The sequence below is a fragment of the Chrysemys picta genome, chromosome 2 (assembly GCF_011386835.1).
Source record: "Chrysemys picta bellii isolate R12L10 chromosome 2, ASM1138683v2, whole genome shotgun sequence".
NCBI lineage: Eukaryota > Metazoa > Chordata > Testudines > Emydidae > Chrysemys > Chrysemys picta.
This window is the reverse complement of record NC_088792.1, coordinates 40,379,505-40,394,539: the sequence shown is the minus strand read 5'-3', so window position 1 is coordinate 40,394,539 and position 15,035 is coordinate 40,379,505. Positions and strand designations below refer to the sequence as shown.

The 15,035-nt window shown below is 41.6% G+C and overlaps 1 protein-coding gene across 1 annotated transcript in view; it reads left to right on the top strand.

Moving 5' to 3' along the window:
* The window catches only part of MALRD1 (MAM and LDL receptor class A domain containing 1), a 423,509-nt gene that overhangs the window by 275,946 nt on the left and 132,528 nt on the right, over positions 1–15,035 (top strand). The gene's annotated exons all lie outside the window — the stretch shown is intronic.

The following is a 15,035-nucleotide window of genomic DNA, read 5'->3' as shown; positions in this document are numbered from 1 at the left end:
TACAGTGAGGAGACCACCTCTTTTGCCCTTTCCCTCAACCTTTATATGAGAGGAGTGCAGTGGGGTCCCAGCAATGGTTCTGGGAACAGGTTAAAGGCATGGAGGTGCTGAATGCAGCCCTCCCCCAGGTTGTACAAATAACCAAAGGAAGGTTGACCTTCACCGGAGAAGTTATTGCTGGATTGTGCCCAGATGTATTATATTAATACAGCTGTGGACTAGTTAAACCAAAGTCCTGGTGTCTTGTCAGTCTTCCTGCAGTGTCCAGGACAATTTACAAATTTGTGTTCACTGCAAAATTTCAGAGGGATTCAGCTAACAAAAATGACAAGGAAATTACCAAAAAAAAAAAAAAGTAAATTCATGGCATATGTCTGGGAATATACTGTTTTAAAATAATAGTGCACATTTGCTAGTGCAATTAGTAGAAGCAAAATGTATTAGTACTTACAATTACCTTGCATTATATGAAGTTAAAGGTAAACAATATATGTATTGAGGTTATGCTGTAAAATTTGCTTCTACTAACTTTATGAGCTAATGAGCACTGCATTTTGAGAGTGTACGTAATATATATATATATGTATTAGTATTGGTATTATATAAAAATAAATATTCATGGTTCTCTTTAATTCCATATATTGTAAGCTATTTTGAAAATAACACTATATTTATTATTGAAAATATTCTATATAGAACTGTCTTTATAAGGAAGAAAATGTTTGCCTCAGTAGGGTGCTCATAAATGGATTTTAAAACTCCGAAGTATTTAAATATTCAAAGTTTACTTTAGTTTTAGTCTCTCTGACTTATTGTCTGAACCTGAATGTTAATATTGTTTTATAACCACCCTTGCATTAAAAGACCATTGCAGTGAGGCAATTCAGAAAGTAACTTTGGTTTATTATGATGTTATAGCAAATATTTCTTTTAAGAGCACTACTTCAACAATGGGCTTTGCTGAGAAAGCAATTACATATGAGTTAGGATTATTTTCACATGTATTACAACTTCTGCAACACCATAGTCCTGTGTAATTTGCAGAATGTTAGTGTTTATGAGCATGGATGACTCATGGGATGCTTTTCTTGTAGTTGTCTGGGCTATGCTGTTGAACTCCAAAAGGAGGCCAAGTGATTATGAGAGAGGCGCAAAGCTGCTTTATAAACAAAACTGAAACAAAAAAAGATCTCATCAGGAAAACTATAAGCACAAGATAATCTTCCTTTACATAGCTATCACTTGCATGGCAGATGTCTTCGGCAACATTATGGGGAAATCTTTACAAAATGATGAATTACTCATTTATCTATTGGGCACAATGGGGTTTTCATTAAACTTCAGGTGTACACGTCCAATTTCTTTAACAGTCTCCTTTTCTTTTAGCTTTACAAACACCATGTATTTAAGCCAATTGAAGGAAAACCTCATTCCCCAGTAATTTTTTGAATTTCTCTGTGTTTACTCTCTGGATAGCCCAGAGTTCTATAGGTTACAGTCTCAGATTCTACACTTTGGTCTTTGTGTTCCTCTTATAGGGAGGAAAAAATAATCCAAAACCCCAGGGGCTATGAAAGTTTTGCTATTGGTCTTCCTTCTGTTCAGTCCTGTATTGTGGAAACGGAGGCAGCATAGTATGAACTTGGAATTCTCCTGGGGGGCGGGGGGGGGGGGGGGGATTAAGATTTACAAGAAACTCTGGCTACAATCCTGTGACTCCTCACCTAGTTATGTGGTCCCTCCCTTTATGATCTACTCAGCTAACCCATAATGGAGCTCTGTTGCTATTGGTTCCAATAGCGCTCTAAACCCTTCATTGGAAGTGAAAGTGTACAGAAGAGGAGATAAGACTCCTTTAGGCAGCATTAGCTACTCTGGTTTTTATGCAGATGTTAGGAATGCATAAAGACTGGGAAAATGCTGTTTAGAGCAGCTGTTCCCTGATTCCTCCCTCTACTCCATAGCCCATTCCCCTTTTCCACATGTGGCCCCTTCAGCAACAAAGGAAACAACATCCTCTCAGCTAGGTAGATACATTTTCCTCTCCATGTCACTTCTCCCTTCTTACCTCCTGCCACCTATGTTTTCACAGTATCAAAGCAGTTTTAGGTCCCAAAGCTTATGAATGAGATTTGCAGAATTTTCTTGGTAGATTTCCCATTCTTTTGGAGTTCCCTCCATGCTGAAATATGATTAAGCACAAATTCAGTAAATTTTAGAAAGATGCATTTCTTTGCCAAATGGATTAAACCCTGGTTGCCTAGATGACTAGTAGAGCTGCAATTACCAGGGAGGTATCTCTGGTTGAAATCATGAATGTCTCGGCTTACCTATATTGTCATAATAATTATTCCAAGCAATTGTCTGGTGCTTAAGTAATCTATAGTATTTTAGAGGAATACAGCCTTATTGTTTGTTGTAAGATGATTACTGTAGTTGTCGTATTATGATGGCCCTGTGCCACCACAGCACACGTGCGTAGAGAGGTGTTTGTCTTTTGTGAGGAACTCCATACTCCAGGGTCACATAACAAATATTCAATCTTATTGGTGCCTGGGTGACAAGAATGTGCTGAATAAATAATGGAACCCAGGCCGTTTCCCACTATGGGACTTCCCTCTCCACAGGGGTTTTAGAGAGAGGCACAGGTTAGGAAATTAAGAGAGGCACTGCTTGGGCTGTGTGAATTTTATGCCTTTTCCACGTACTTTTTAGGAGACAGGTTATGGGACTGGTTGGCTTTCCCAGCCACACTTTCTATCTGGTGATTATTTCTCCTTCTTAACAGATATGCATGTGCTGTACTGAATGGAGCTGCTGGGCTTGTTGCATTCTCCACAGGTGTAGGTTTAGGGTTCCTGGGGGATATTTCTATATAACTTGGCACCATTTTCCTGACTGCTCTGTGCAATTAGGGCCTTGAACTAACGCTCATCAAAATCAAAGGGATTCTTTCCATTGGCTTTAATGTCCTTTGGATCAGGCTATTTGGATCAGGCCATTAATATGAATTTGTTCACTTCTATGCTACAGTTTGGGCCAAGCTTTTTAACTTTCCTAACACATCTGGAGTGCTGACGTTTGTCTCAATATGTTATCACGAAGGAGCCTGCCCTTCCCTTACTTGTTCTTGTTTGTTGTTGGTTCCTTTACCTTTGTAGAACAGGCAAATAAATTGCATTTTGCCGTATTCGCAAAAACAACATTTCCCATCTGTTCCTAGCCTGGGGCACTCAGGACTACAGAAAGCATGTTTTGTCTAAGTTGTTTTTGTAGCACAAAGCATGTGGTTTTATTATTTGATGTATATGACTGAGGAAGATGGCTGTTCAAATAAACCCATGAGCACAAAGTATCATGCAAACAGGCCGGATTTTTCTCCTTGTGACGCTGCTCTGGGCACTGTGGAGGCAGTTGTGGCATCTATAGCCTTGCTAGAATTGCTAAGGTGAGAGCAGTGGTGGTCACATTTGTATTCTCCAGTAAACAATGAAACTTGCAGCATTGCAGTGTAATATAAAAGATATTCAAGCTGCTGTAACTAACATAAATCACTAAAACAGCTCACAAAAGCCTTAAATAAAATAAAGAATAATTAACTATCAAGATGGCAGCTCCCTCCATACAGCTTGATGGTGCATTGTAAGACTGAGATAATCAGAAAGCAGTGGAAATCAGTGTTTAAAAGTGGTTAGGACATTTTTTTGGCAATGTCCTGTGCATCAGAAAACTCACCCAGAGCATGGGCAGCATGGGGTAGAAAGTTTTTAGCACAGCTCTGGTCATCCCAAATGCCCAGGAGAGGCTCATTCACTTGTTCTCGGCCTACAGGAGCTGCTGAGGGCTATTCCAGTGACTTGCTCATTTCTGTTTCGAACAGGAATGATTTACCACTGGGGGTCTCAGTGAAGGCTGTTGCTGTCCAGAGTATGGACACATATTAACATTGCTTTTGCAGGAAGGAAATGTTGGGTAGTGGCTATAGCAGAAGTTAATAGCCAGGGCTCACAAGTTCTGTTTCCAGATCTGGAAAAGACTTACTGTGCATGTGCACCTTTTCATTTGTTTCCTGCAACAACTCTCAGCTAAAGGGTGCAATGCATATTATATGTCTCATAGTGTACTTTGCCTGGTGACGGATGAGCATTGCTTGTTTCTTGAATTCAGAGCCTTTATGAAAGCCATAACCTAACAAAGCACAAACTTTTCACTTGATTTCCTTTATTTTTTAACTCGAGTGTTGTTAGCTAAAAAACACTTATCTGAGCAGAGCATGCAAATAGCTTTATTTCTTAAATTGCTGAGCAGCTGGAGTCCAATCCTGAAAGGACTGAGTGCCCTAAACTACCACGGACATCCATGGAAGTTGAGGGCAAGCAGCACCTTGATGGACTTGCACCCCTAATGTATGTCAGGACTCAGGGAACTGTGAGAAATGGTTCTGGACTCTTTTGTCAGTGCCAGAAACAGTTGTTCTTTTTAAAGAGGAAAAGTTTGATAGAAAAAGATCAAATCTGGAACCTAATTTGCAGATTTATGTATTATAATTCTTGCTGAAAATCCCCCAATTGTCCTAAATGAGCCTGAGTGAATTTACAATGGTTGATACCTATTTTTTAAAATGTTCACTTTTATTATTGTACATATATTGTTTATTTGCAGACCTATAATAATGGAAAACAGAGGTTATTTATGGTACAAAATAATGTCCATGGATTGTTGTTGTTTTTCTAACTTTTGATCTCTTCATTATGGCCATCTTGCAACTTCGCCTAAAAATAGCTGGAAAGAAGTTGCAGTCCTAGACCACTTCCAGTCCCGCTAAAGAGCATATTGTGCATTGTTGAGCTGAAATGAGAGAGAGAGGCTCAGTGCTGATAGTTTGCCATCACATAATAGTGGGCTAAAATCAAGCATGCAAGATCTCAGAAGTGCTATTGCCATAAGTCTGGATTTTGTACATAAGGTAATGGAAGAATAACTGCCTGTGATAATTTGTTTAAAAAATATCAAGTTCTACTCCAACAAGATGCAAGAGATGAGAATATCAGCCTGAAAAAATACCTCACTAAACCAGATGATTTGATTTTGGCACTAATTATTTATCACAAGGCACCATTAAAGAACACAGATAATAACAATAATTCTAAATTCAAATGTAATGGAAATTTCCAGAAAAATGAGCGGAATGATCCATGTTATTCATCTGCTGAATGATTAGCTGATTCATTTGGGCTTTCATGGTCTGTTAAATGAGTCCTGTGAAAATGCAGGAAGAAGAAACCATTTGTACAGTTCCAGTTTCTTTTGGGAGCTGGCTCTTTGGAACCATATTTCACAAGGTTTTTTCTTTATCTTTAAGGAGATTAGGACTGGCATTCCCAGCTCCCTCCTGTAGAGGTGCTATAAGCATACCCAATTTAAAACAAAAACAAAAAACAAAAAAACCATGGGAACTGCGACCTAATAGAGAAGGGAAACTAGTTTATTTTATAGTTAGTGCTGACCAGAACACTTGTCCAAAGCTCTAACCAGATTTGATCTAAAATGTACAGGTGGTTTAGAAATGTTTGGTTCACTTTTTAGTATTTTTTATCATTTTTGTTCCTCCTCACTTCCTCCTTATGGCATGGATGAGAGGTGAAAGTACTGAAGTAACCTCAGAAGAGCTTTGCTTTCACCCCATGAGAAGAAGGAAGCTCTGAAAGTGTTGGGAGGAAAATCTGTTCTGGCGAGAATTCCAGCCCAGATTTACAGATCCAAGAGACTGTGGGTAACGCAGTGTTTGGCTGCTTAGCCCAACTTTTGATTTTTTTTTAAATAGGCCATCACTTTACTTATGCAGGATTAGTAAGAAATTTCCCCCCAAGTCAGATTGGCAGGGTCCTTGGGGGCTTTGCAGCTTCCTTTGCGTCATGTGGGGCAGGTCACTTGCTAGGTTCATCTGGGTATATGTCACTTAATTCCAGAGGTGAGACTAAGTTAGGGATACCATATTTGAACATTCAAAAAAGAGGACACTCCACAGGAGGTGTCGGCCCCGCCCTGCTCCTCCCACGCTCCGCCCCCACTCTGCCCCAGATTCCACCCCCTCCCTGCTCGGTCCTGCCACCGCACTCCTCCTCACCCCCTGGCCTGCCGCTGGCTTGCTGCATCCCTCCTCAGTCCCCCACCACTCGCCTCCTCCCACCTGCCACTCACCTCCTCATTCCCCTGCCAGAAACCCCCATGCCCGCCCCAAGAACTCCCGCCTGCCACCAGCTTGCCGCTTCTTGCCTCCTCACCCCCGTCCACCCACCCGCTGGTGGCTCCCTCGCCGCTTGCATCTTCAACCCCTGCTGCCCACCACTGGCCTTTCTCCCCCAGCTCCACCTGCTGCTGGCTCACCGCTCGAATAAAAGATAGTTTATTTAAGAATGAGGATTTAACTAGAAACAAGAGTGATGGAAACAAATGATTACAATATAAATCAAAATCATAAAATGTGAACCTGGCCTACACTTACCAAGAGTTATCTTTCTTATCTCGAACTAGGTTCCTCCTCTCCCCACAAAGTTCAGTCTTCGCAGGGTTGGCTGGTTTCCCAAACACCAGGATTCAAACATTCATGAAAGCAGCCCTGTTTCACAAGGGGTTTTCTCAGTGAAAGGATACAGAGTGCTACTCCCTCCTCTGTGTTATACTGAAAACAACCTTTATTTCTATTTGCACACAGGGGGAACCCCAGTCCTGTTACAATGTTTCTTTTCTTTACCTTTAAGGTGTTTCAATTGTTTGCCATTGCCTCTGATGACGTCCCATTCAAAGTCTTACTATTGTGCAAAGCTAAACAACTGAGCCTTGCATTGCATCATCAGCCTGGTTAGGCGGGATGACAAATCCCCCTTGCCCCAAAAAGCCATTATCCCCTGGTGACTAATTTCTACTCCAAGTCTATAAAGTAGACTTTTAAGGTAATACATTATTCCTTCAATATTACCCATGCACACATCTCACAAAGATTCTCACTGTTGACAAGTTACCAGCCTTGTGTAGATCCCTTCCACGTTCCTCTTTGTGGGTAAGTGCCCTGTAAGACACGTGTGGGGTGCAGTTAGTTTGTCAGGCCTGCAGTGACAGCTGTTTATGAAGATCAGGGGGTCCTTTGCCACGGGGTGCTGGTGTCACAGTGAGATTGGGGTGGCTGACAATATGGGGCAGGGCACTGAGGCTGGTGGGACAGGTAACACTCACTGGGATGGGGGGCAGGCGGTGCCGGGATGGGGTAGGGGCAGGTACCTGTCAGTCTCCAGTGCTCGGGCTGCGCCAGGGCCAGAAGCCTCTTCACCTCGGAGTCTCCCCTGCTTGCCCGGGGGCCGCTACTCCTATTGGGATTCCCAGTCGCTGCCACTGCGGCTGCCTGGGAGGACACAGAATGGGGGGGCACTGCCACGGAGAGACGCAAGGAGCCAGGCACTGCTTGGGGGGAGCCGGGTGGTCTGAGTCCAGGGTGGCGGCAGCCTCCGCAGCAGCAGGGGTAGGTGGGGAGCATAGCCTGCCATGGGGCAGGAGAGGCCGTGCTGCTGCTGTTGTTTCCCGACCCTGCCGTGCGGCGCAGGAGAAGGAGGCGCCTACAGCCACTGCCCCCTGCCACCCATGGAGCCAGAGTGCAGGGCCCGGGGCCCAGTCCCGCCCGCTGCCCGCTGATAAGGGCCAGGCTGCGACTTTCTGCTCATCGCCGCAATGCCAGGCCAGGAGTGAACCCAGTCCCCGCCAGCGTTCCCTGCTGCCCCTGCCCGGCTCACCCAAGCAGCCTCCACTCCCCCCGCTCAGCCCCGCATCACTTTCACAGTAGGGTTACCGTACGTTGGTATTTTCCCGAACGTTTTTAGATATTTAAAAATTCCTCCCGGACGGCGATTTAACAACTGAAAAGATGGACATGCCCGGAGAAATACGGATGTATGGTAACCCTAAAGTGATCCAGTGGTCCATTCTGTCCTTAAACTTTATTACTTGAATTTTCAATTCTGCACCATGCAACACTTTATAGTTAGCGGAGAAGCTAGTTTGCCCTGCTCAGGAACTCAAAAAGAGGGCAAAAGTTTATAACAAACCATATGAACAACCACTGCAGAAACTGGCCCTGAAATGGTCGTCTTCTGTGGACTTGAGAGAGAAATAAAAGCTGGAGCTGGTTTAGCTTCTCCAGATATATATTAGTATTAGTATTTAATAATGCAAAGCATGTTACCTTTTTATTTTTTTGATCAGTTATTCCCTTTCTTTTTTTTTCTTCCCCCTTTGGTATTGCTTAATGTTTTATGATACTTTGCTCTTTTTCTATCATTTCTCCTGTATTAGGCTATTCTGAAACATGAGATTCAAAGGAGTCAGATCATGTTATTAGCCCATCCAAAGCCCCACAAAGTCAATGGAAAGATTGCCTTTGATTTCAGTAGGCTTCAGTTAGGCCTTTGGAGAGAAATAATTTTATCATCCTGTCCCTATACAGTTCTCAAGTACACAATGATGGGTGAATTTACAAAACACTAGAATGGAATCACTGGGAATCCTTAAATTTTCATCATTACAGGAGAAAAAAGTTAATTTTAACTAATCTAGAAATCTTTTAGTATCATTGACTTAATATCAGTCGCTGAATGATGATATATTTATTCTCTTTGGGTGAGATTCTCACCCCTGTTCTAGTGTGCCAACCTAGGGCCAGAGTGGCATAAAGGGTGTCAGGGCCAGGTCATGGGTGGCTTGTATGTATCAGTCAGCTGCTAAATTGTGGTCAGGAAACGAGTAGCAGGGTCAAGAGTGAGCTGGGTTAGGATGCCAGGAATTCAGGCTCAGGCACCAGGAGGCAGGCAGATAGCACAGTTGGGATCAAGCTGGGTCAAGATATCAGGGTCAGACACTAGGTTATAGTTAGTGAGCAAATAGCAAAGTTAAAGACGGACCAGCGTCAGAAGCCAGAGTCCAGGGTCCATAGCAAGCAAGGTCTGGAGTGGAAGCAGTGATGGCTTCCTGGTTTAAATGCTAGCATCAGCCAATCAGTGGCATGTGAGGGTCCACCACTCAGACCCTGCTGGCTGGTACTTTCTGCAAAGCCTAGCTCCACAGAGTCCTCCAGCAGAAACCTAGTCTAAGGATCAGCAGCCTAGAACCCCGATGGCCCCAGGTTCTAGTCCTTCATGTTTTTACAAAGTGACTCTAGAAGCTTTGGATCCAGTCAGGGGAAAATTTCCCCAGTGCAGAAACTGAGGAAAATGTCTTCCAAGGACCCCTGAAATGCCCTTTCACAGAAGGTATGCAAAGGGTGGGGGTGAGACAGGGGTGTTGGTGCAAGGTTGCAATACATAGCGCTGCAGAGATTCTATACAGCAATGCTGCACACAGGCAGCTGGGAACAGGCTGCCTTAACTTTGTTGTCCAAGTTATACTAGGGGATGCTTGGGCCCCTGGAGCAGCCCAGAATTGTGAAGGTAAATAAAGTGACTTAAATCCTTAGCCTTACCTGCAATTTCACTGCTGCATCTCTTAGCATCTTGCCCTTAGTGTATTTCAATAATCAGGCCCATAGGAACAAGGAAACATGAGAGACAGTGTATAAGAGCAGCCTGATAAAGCCAAGAATTAAAATAGCTGAAGGAGAACTCTTCTTGGGAGACTCAAGTTTGCTTTACCCCACTTTGTTCCTCTCAGTGAAAGAGTACAACTACTTATACAGGAATACCACAGTCAGGTACGATAGAAAGCATTTATATACTCTGCAGTAGAGAGAGAATTATTTTACAATTCATATTATACAAACACCATAGCTGCCCAAGTCACATTACATAAGAAAAATCTAAAAGGCATATTTTAAAACATAAATTCATTTTTACCGAAAGCTTTAAAGAATTGTACTACTTGGCTTTTTGTCTTTAGGTTAGCAATAAAACTGCATTTGACAGCCAGTCCTTCTGAAAGAAAGAAAGACACCAGCTTGAGGTGAAGCAGTGATTAAGAGAGTACAACAGGGTTCCTCTTGCACTAGGCAGGAAACGTTCATATCTCTGAAATACTTCAGAGCTCTGTCATTTTTTTAAGAGCACACACAAAATGCACTAGAGCAGTCCATATCACTTTGGGGCCATTTTTGCTTCATTTTGTGAATCCTGTGTCCCCAGGAGGAAAACAATTGAGCTTATTTATCATGGGTTTTGACTTTGAGAAATGTGTTTTTGGTACTTAACTCACTTTGACCACAGATAGAGCTTGATTTTGTTTTCAGTTTCTCTGTTTGTTTCTGTGAATCTTGTAGAACTCTGTTGACATGAGGGATGATTTGCTTGGTGTGCAGCTTCAAAAGAAACTGTGTATTCAAAGATAAAAAATCCATAGTTTTGAACTTCAATCCATTTATTCTCATAGGCTGGGTAGCTAGGCTGCTGCACTTTCCTCATTAATTACCTTCATCTCACCAATGTTTTTAGTTCTCTGATTGAGCGTCTTTGCCGGGCTATATATTTCTTTCTTTCCCTCCTTCATTTCAAGATGGGCATATAAGCCTTCCATGGCTTTGGCTTTAGTACCTCTTTCTTCACAAGTTTTTGTCTTCTTTATACTCCTGAAAATTCTGATATTGGAGCATCACCTGCCAAAGTTTAAAATATTGTTTTCGTTTTTTTCACAGCTCTCGAACTTTCTCATTTTGCCACAAAATCTCATTGGGAAAAAGACTCTTGCTTTTACTTCACCAAGCAGGCTCTTTGCATGTTCCTGAATTTTGCTTTCAATATGATTTCACCCTTGATTCATATTTTCTTTTAACCCTTCCACTTGTGGTGCATATGTTAAATTATAACATTTAGAGGGCCATTTTTCAAGAGTAAATTGTTGTGGAATGTAGGCATCCTTTCCAGAGACACATGCTACATAAAGCAGCTGATCTCTTGTTACCCAAAATGCCCCCCAAAACAGGGGAATCCCCAGCATGAGCTTTTTGTGTAGAGGGGATTCCATAGAGACAGGGGGAGCATGCAACTGAGTCATTGCCACCCCTATGTGTACACCCCTGGCTCATATCATCCTGCATGCCACTGGTGATGTCACACCCATTCTGAACAGCACTGGCACATGACTATATACCTACAAAAAGAACAATTTTCAGATGAAATGCTTCTCAGAAAAATCCTGTGGCTGAAGGATATGGCACTGGTGATTCAGTGGCTGATGTGCTTCATTTTTATCGCTACTGAAAAAACGGCCTGACATACAGGACAAATGTAAGTGTAATAGGCTCAGTCCCAAAAGTGCCCATCCACCTACCCACTCTGAGACCTACAGTGCTGCAGCTATCCTTTGCTGCCTCATCCTCCTAGGTGCTCCTATAGAGTTCCCACCCATATTATGGCAGCCGCCTCTGCCGGTGTATTGCGGGGAGCAGGAAGCTACAACATATCTCCCATCATACACAGTGTAGCCCAAACTTATACCTCTTTATCCGATTTAACAAGTCCCTACCGAGCAGGTGTGAACACACAGCTGTCTGTAACTGATTTATTGTTTTCAAAAGAGAAAAAAGGAGCACTTAAAGTTGATAGAATCATTGCAGAGAAACTAAATGAATTCTTTGCTTCAGTCTTCATGGCTGAGGATGTTAGGGAGATTTCCAAACCTACGTCCTTTGCAGGTGACAAATCTGAGGAATTGTCACAGATTGAAGTGTCACTAGAGGAAGTTTTGGAATTAATTGATAAACTTAACAGTAACAAGTCACCGGGACCAGATGGCATTCACCCAAGAGTTCTGAAAGAACTCAAATGTGAAATTGCGGAACTATTAACTATGGTTTGTAACCTGTCATTTAAATCCGCTTCTGTACCCAATGACTGGAAGATAGCTAATGTAATGCCAATATTTTAAAAGGGCTCTAGAGGTGATCCCGGCAATTACAGACTGGTAAGTCTAATGTCAGTACCGGGCAAATTAGTTGAAACAAAAATAAAGAATAAAATTGTCAGACACATAGAAGAACATAACTTGTTGGGCAAAAGTCAACATGGTTTCTGTAAAAGGGAAATCATGTCTTACTAATCTATTGCAGTTCTTTGAACGGGTCAACAAACATGTGGACAAGGGGGATCCAGTGGACAGAGTGTACTTAGATTTCCAGAAAGCCTTTGACAAGGTCCCTCACCAAGGCTCCTATGTAAATGAAGTTGTCATGGGATAAGAGGGAAGATTCTTTAATGGATGGAGAACTGGTTAAAAGACAGGGAACAAAGGGTAGGAATAAATGGTAAATCTTCAGAATGGAGAGGGGTAATTAGTGGTGTTCCCCAAGGGTCGGTCCTAGGACCAATCCTATTCACCTTATTCACAAATGGTCTGGAGAAGGGGGTAAACAGTGAGGTAGCAAAGTTTGCAGAAGATACTAAACTGCTCAAGATAGTTAAGACCAAAGCAGACTGTGAAGAACTTCAAAAAGATCTCACAAAACTAAGTGATTAGGCAACAAAATGACAAATGAAATTTAATGTGGATAAATATAAAGTAATGCACATTGGAAAAAATAACCCCAACTATACATATAATATGATGGAGGCTAATTTAGCTACAACTAATCAGGAAAGAGATCTTGGAGTCATCGTGGATAGTTCTCTGAAGACGTCCACGCAGTGTGCAGCGGCAGTCAAAAAAGCAAACAGGATGTTAGGAATCATTAAAAAATGGATAGAGAATAAGATGGAGAATATCTTATTGCCCTTATATAAATCCACGGTACGCCCACATCTTGAATACTGCGTACAGATGTGGTCTCCTCATCTCAAAAAAGATAAACTGGCATTAGAAAAAGTTCAGAAAAGGACAACTAAAATGATTAGGGGTTTGGAATGGGTCCCATATGAGGAGAGATTAAAGAGGCTAGGACTTTTCAGCTTGGAAAAGAGGAGATTAAGGCGGGATATAATAGAGGTATATAAAATCATGAGAGGTGTGGAGAAAGTGAATAAGGAAAAATTATGTACTTTTTCCAATAATATAAGAACTAGGGGCCACCAAATGAAATTAATGGGTCGCAGGTTTAAAACAAATAAAAAGGAAGTTCTTCTCCACACAGCGCACAGTCAACCTGTGGAACTCCTTGCCTGAGGAGGTTGTGAAGGCTAGGACTATAACAGGGTTTAAAAGAGAACTAGATAAATTCATGGAGGTTAAGTCCATTAATGGCTATTAGCCAGGATGGGTAAGGAATGGTGTCCCTAGCCTCTGTTTGTCAGAGGGGTGGAGATGCATGGCAGGAGAGAAATCACTTGATCATTACCTGTTAGGTTCACTCCCTCTGGGGCATTTGGCATTGGCCACTGTCGCTAGACAGGATACTGTACTGAATAGACCTTTGATCTGACCCAGTATGGCTATTATTATGTTGAAGAGAATCTTTTCTGAACTATTATATTGCTCGTACCAGAGTCCATTATATATTGATAGACCTATGGTAACATCTATGATTCTTGCTGTTTGTGTGCCTTAGCCACCAAATACTTGCTCTCACCATGAACATCTTTGGGAAGCATATTGCTGGGCTTTTGTGCCTACAGATGAAATTCTTTGCTAGCAATCAATATAATTTGTCAAGTGTAGGGTTTATGTCAGAGTCAATGCATGTCATCACATTAGACCTGGTCTTCTGTATGACACATGCACTGGATAAAATTCCCTACTGCTTCTGAACTGAAAGAGAACCTTATTTGAGATGATTTCTAGCTTGCATCTGTAGAAGTGCTTTATCTAGCTTTCCCTGCAGAAGACTGAGAAGGTCATCCATGGATAGAAACATTATTGATGGGCATGCTAATAGCGTTTTGATGTTTTTTGTACAGATCTGAGCTTGTAGAAAACTGTGCTGACAAACTAGGCAAGTAAACTAAACTCTTGGTGTAAATAGTGTGCCGTGACTCCTGCTATATATTCCAACTTAACTTTATAGGGTGCTATGATACTATAACATTATAGATGAGTTTCAGTTCTAATGCAACTTTTTAGTGGCTTGTGTCTGGCTCATTTTAATTTGTTCCAGGCTGAAACTTAGTGAACAAGATCTTTTCCTGTGGGTAATATTTTCTGATCAGATTTTAAAAAAATAATCAGTTTACAAAAAAAAGTTTGGCACTCATGTTTTAAAAATGTTTTAACAAAACATGAAAGAGACATTTAATGGTTTTTCTTGTACCCTTTTTCACTCTTATTATTCAGATTTAATTTAAACAACACAAATTGGCAAGACGTTAGTCCATAATAGGGTTTAATCATTATTGCTGCTTTGAAAATAAGTTAAAATTACAGCTAGTGCCCAGACAAAAAATTCCTACTTTGTTTAAACAGAAATAATATTAAAAGAATCAAATTTCCATTCGACATGTACTATTGGTTTAATTGAATAATTTTGGTCTAGTCTATTTATACTATTGGATTAATTTTTGCATTTATTTCATCATGAAAAGATATAATCAGTCATTTTTGGGACATCAATGCAGAATGCCTCATTCTAGAACAGGAAAAAATGCTCAGGGGGTTACGTGTCATTCTGTATAACGCCCAAGAGATTGGGAAGCCTTAATTGTGACACAGCTTACTACTATAGGAAGATGAATGAAGAAGTCAGAAAAATTACTGGACAAGGTACCCTTTTCACAAATAATCTACAAAAGAAGACATCAGTGGCTGGGACATGGAAAAAGAATGCTTACCAAATACTGCCCTTGAATGGAAGCCAGAAAACGCAAGAAGAAAGAGAGGAAGACCATGAATAACATGGAAACGAACAGTTCTGAACGACATCAGCACCTCAACATGAAATGGGAAGATTAGGAGAGAAGGGCAGCTGATAGGCAAGGATGGCAAATGTGGGTAACCCAATGTGCGGCAAAGCATGGGATGGACTAAGGTCTAAGTTTACGGTTACTACTTTTTGACATGACACGCATTTCAAGATGGAGAGCGTTCATTATATCATTGTGGAAGGAGAATCCTGAAACTTTTCAGTATCTCTCAATTTA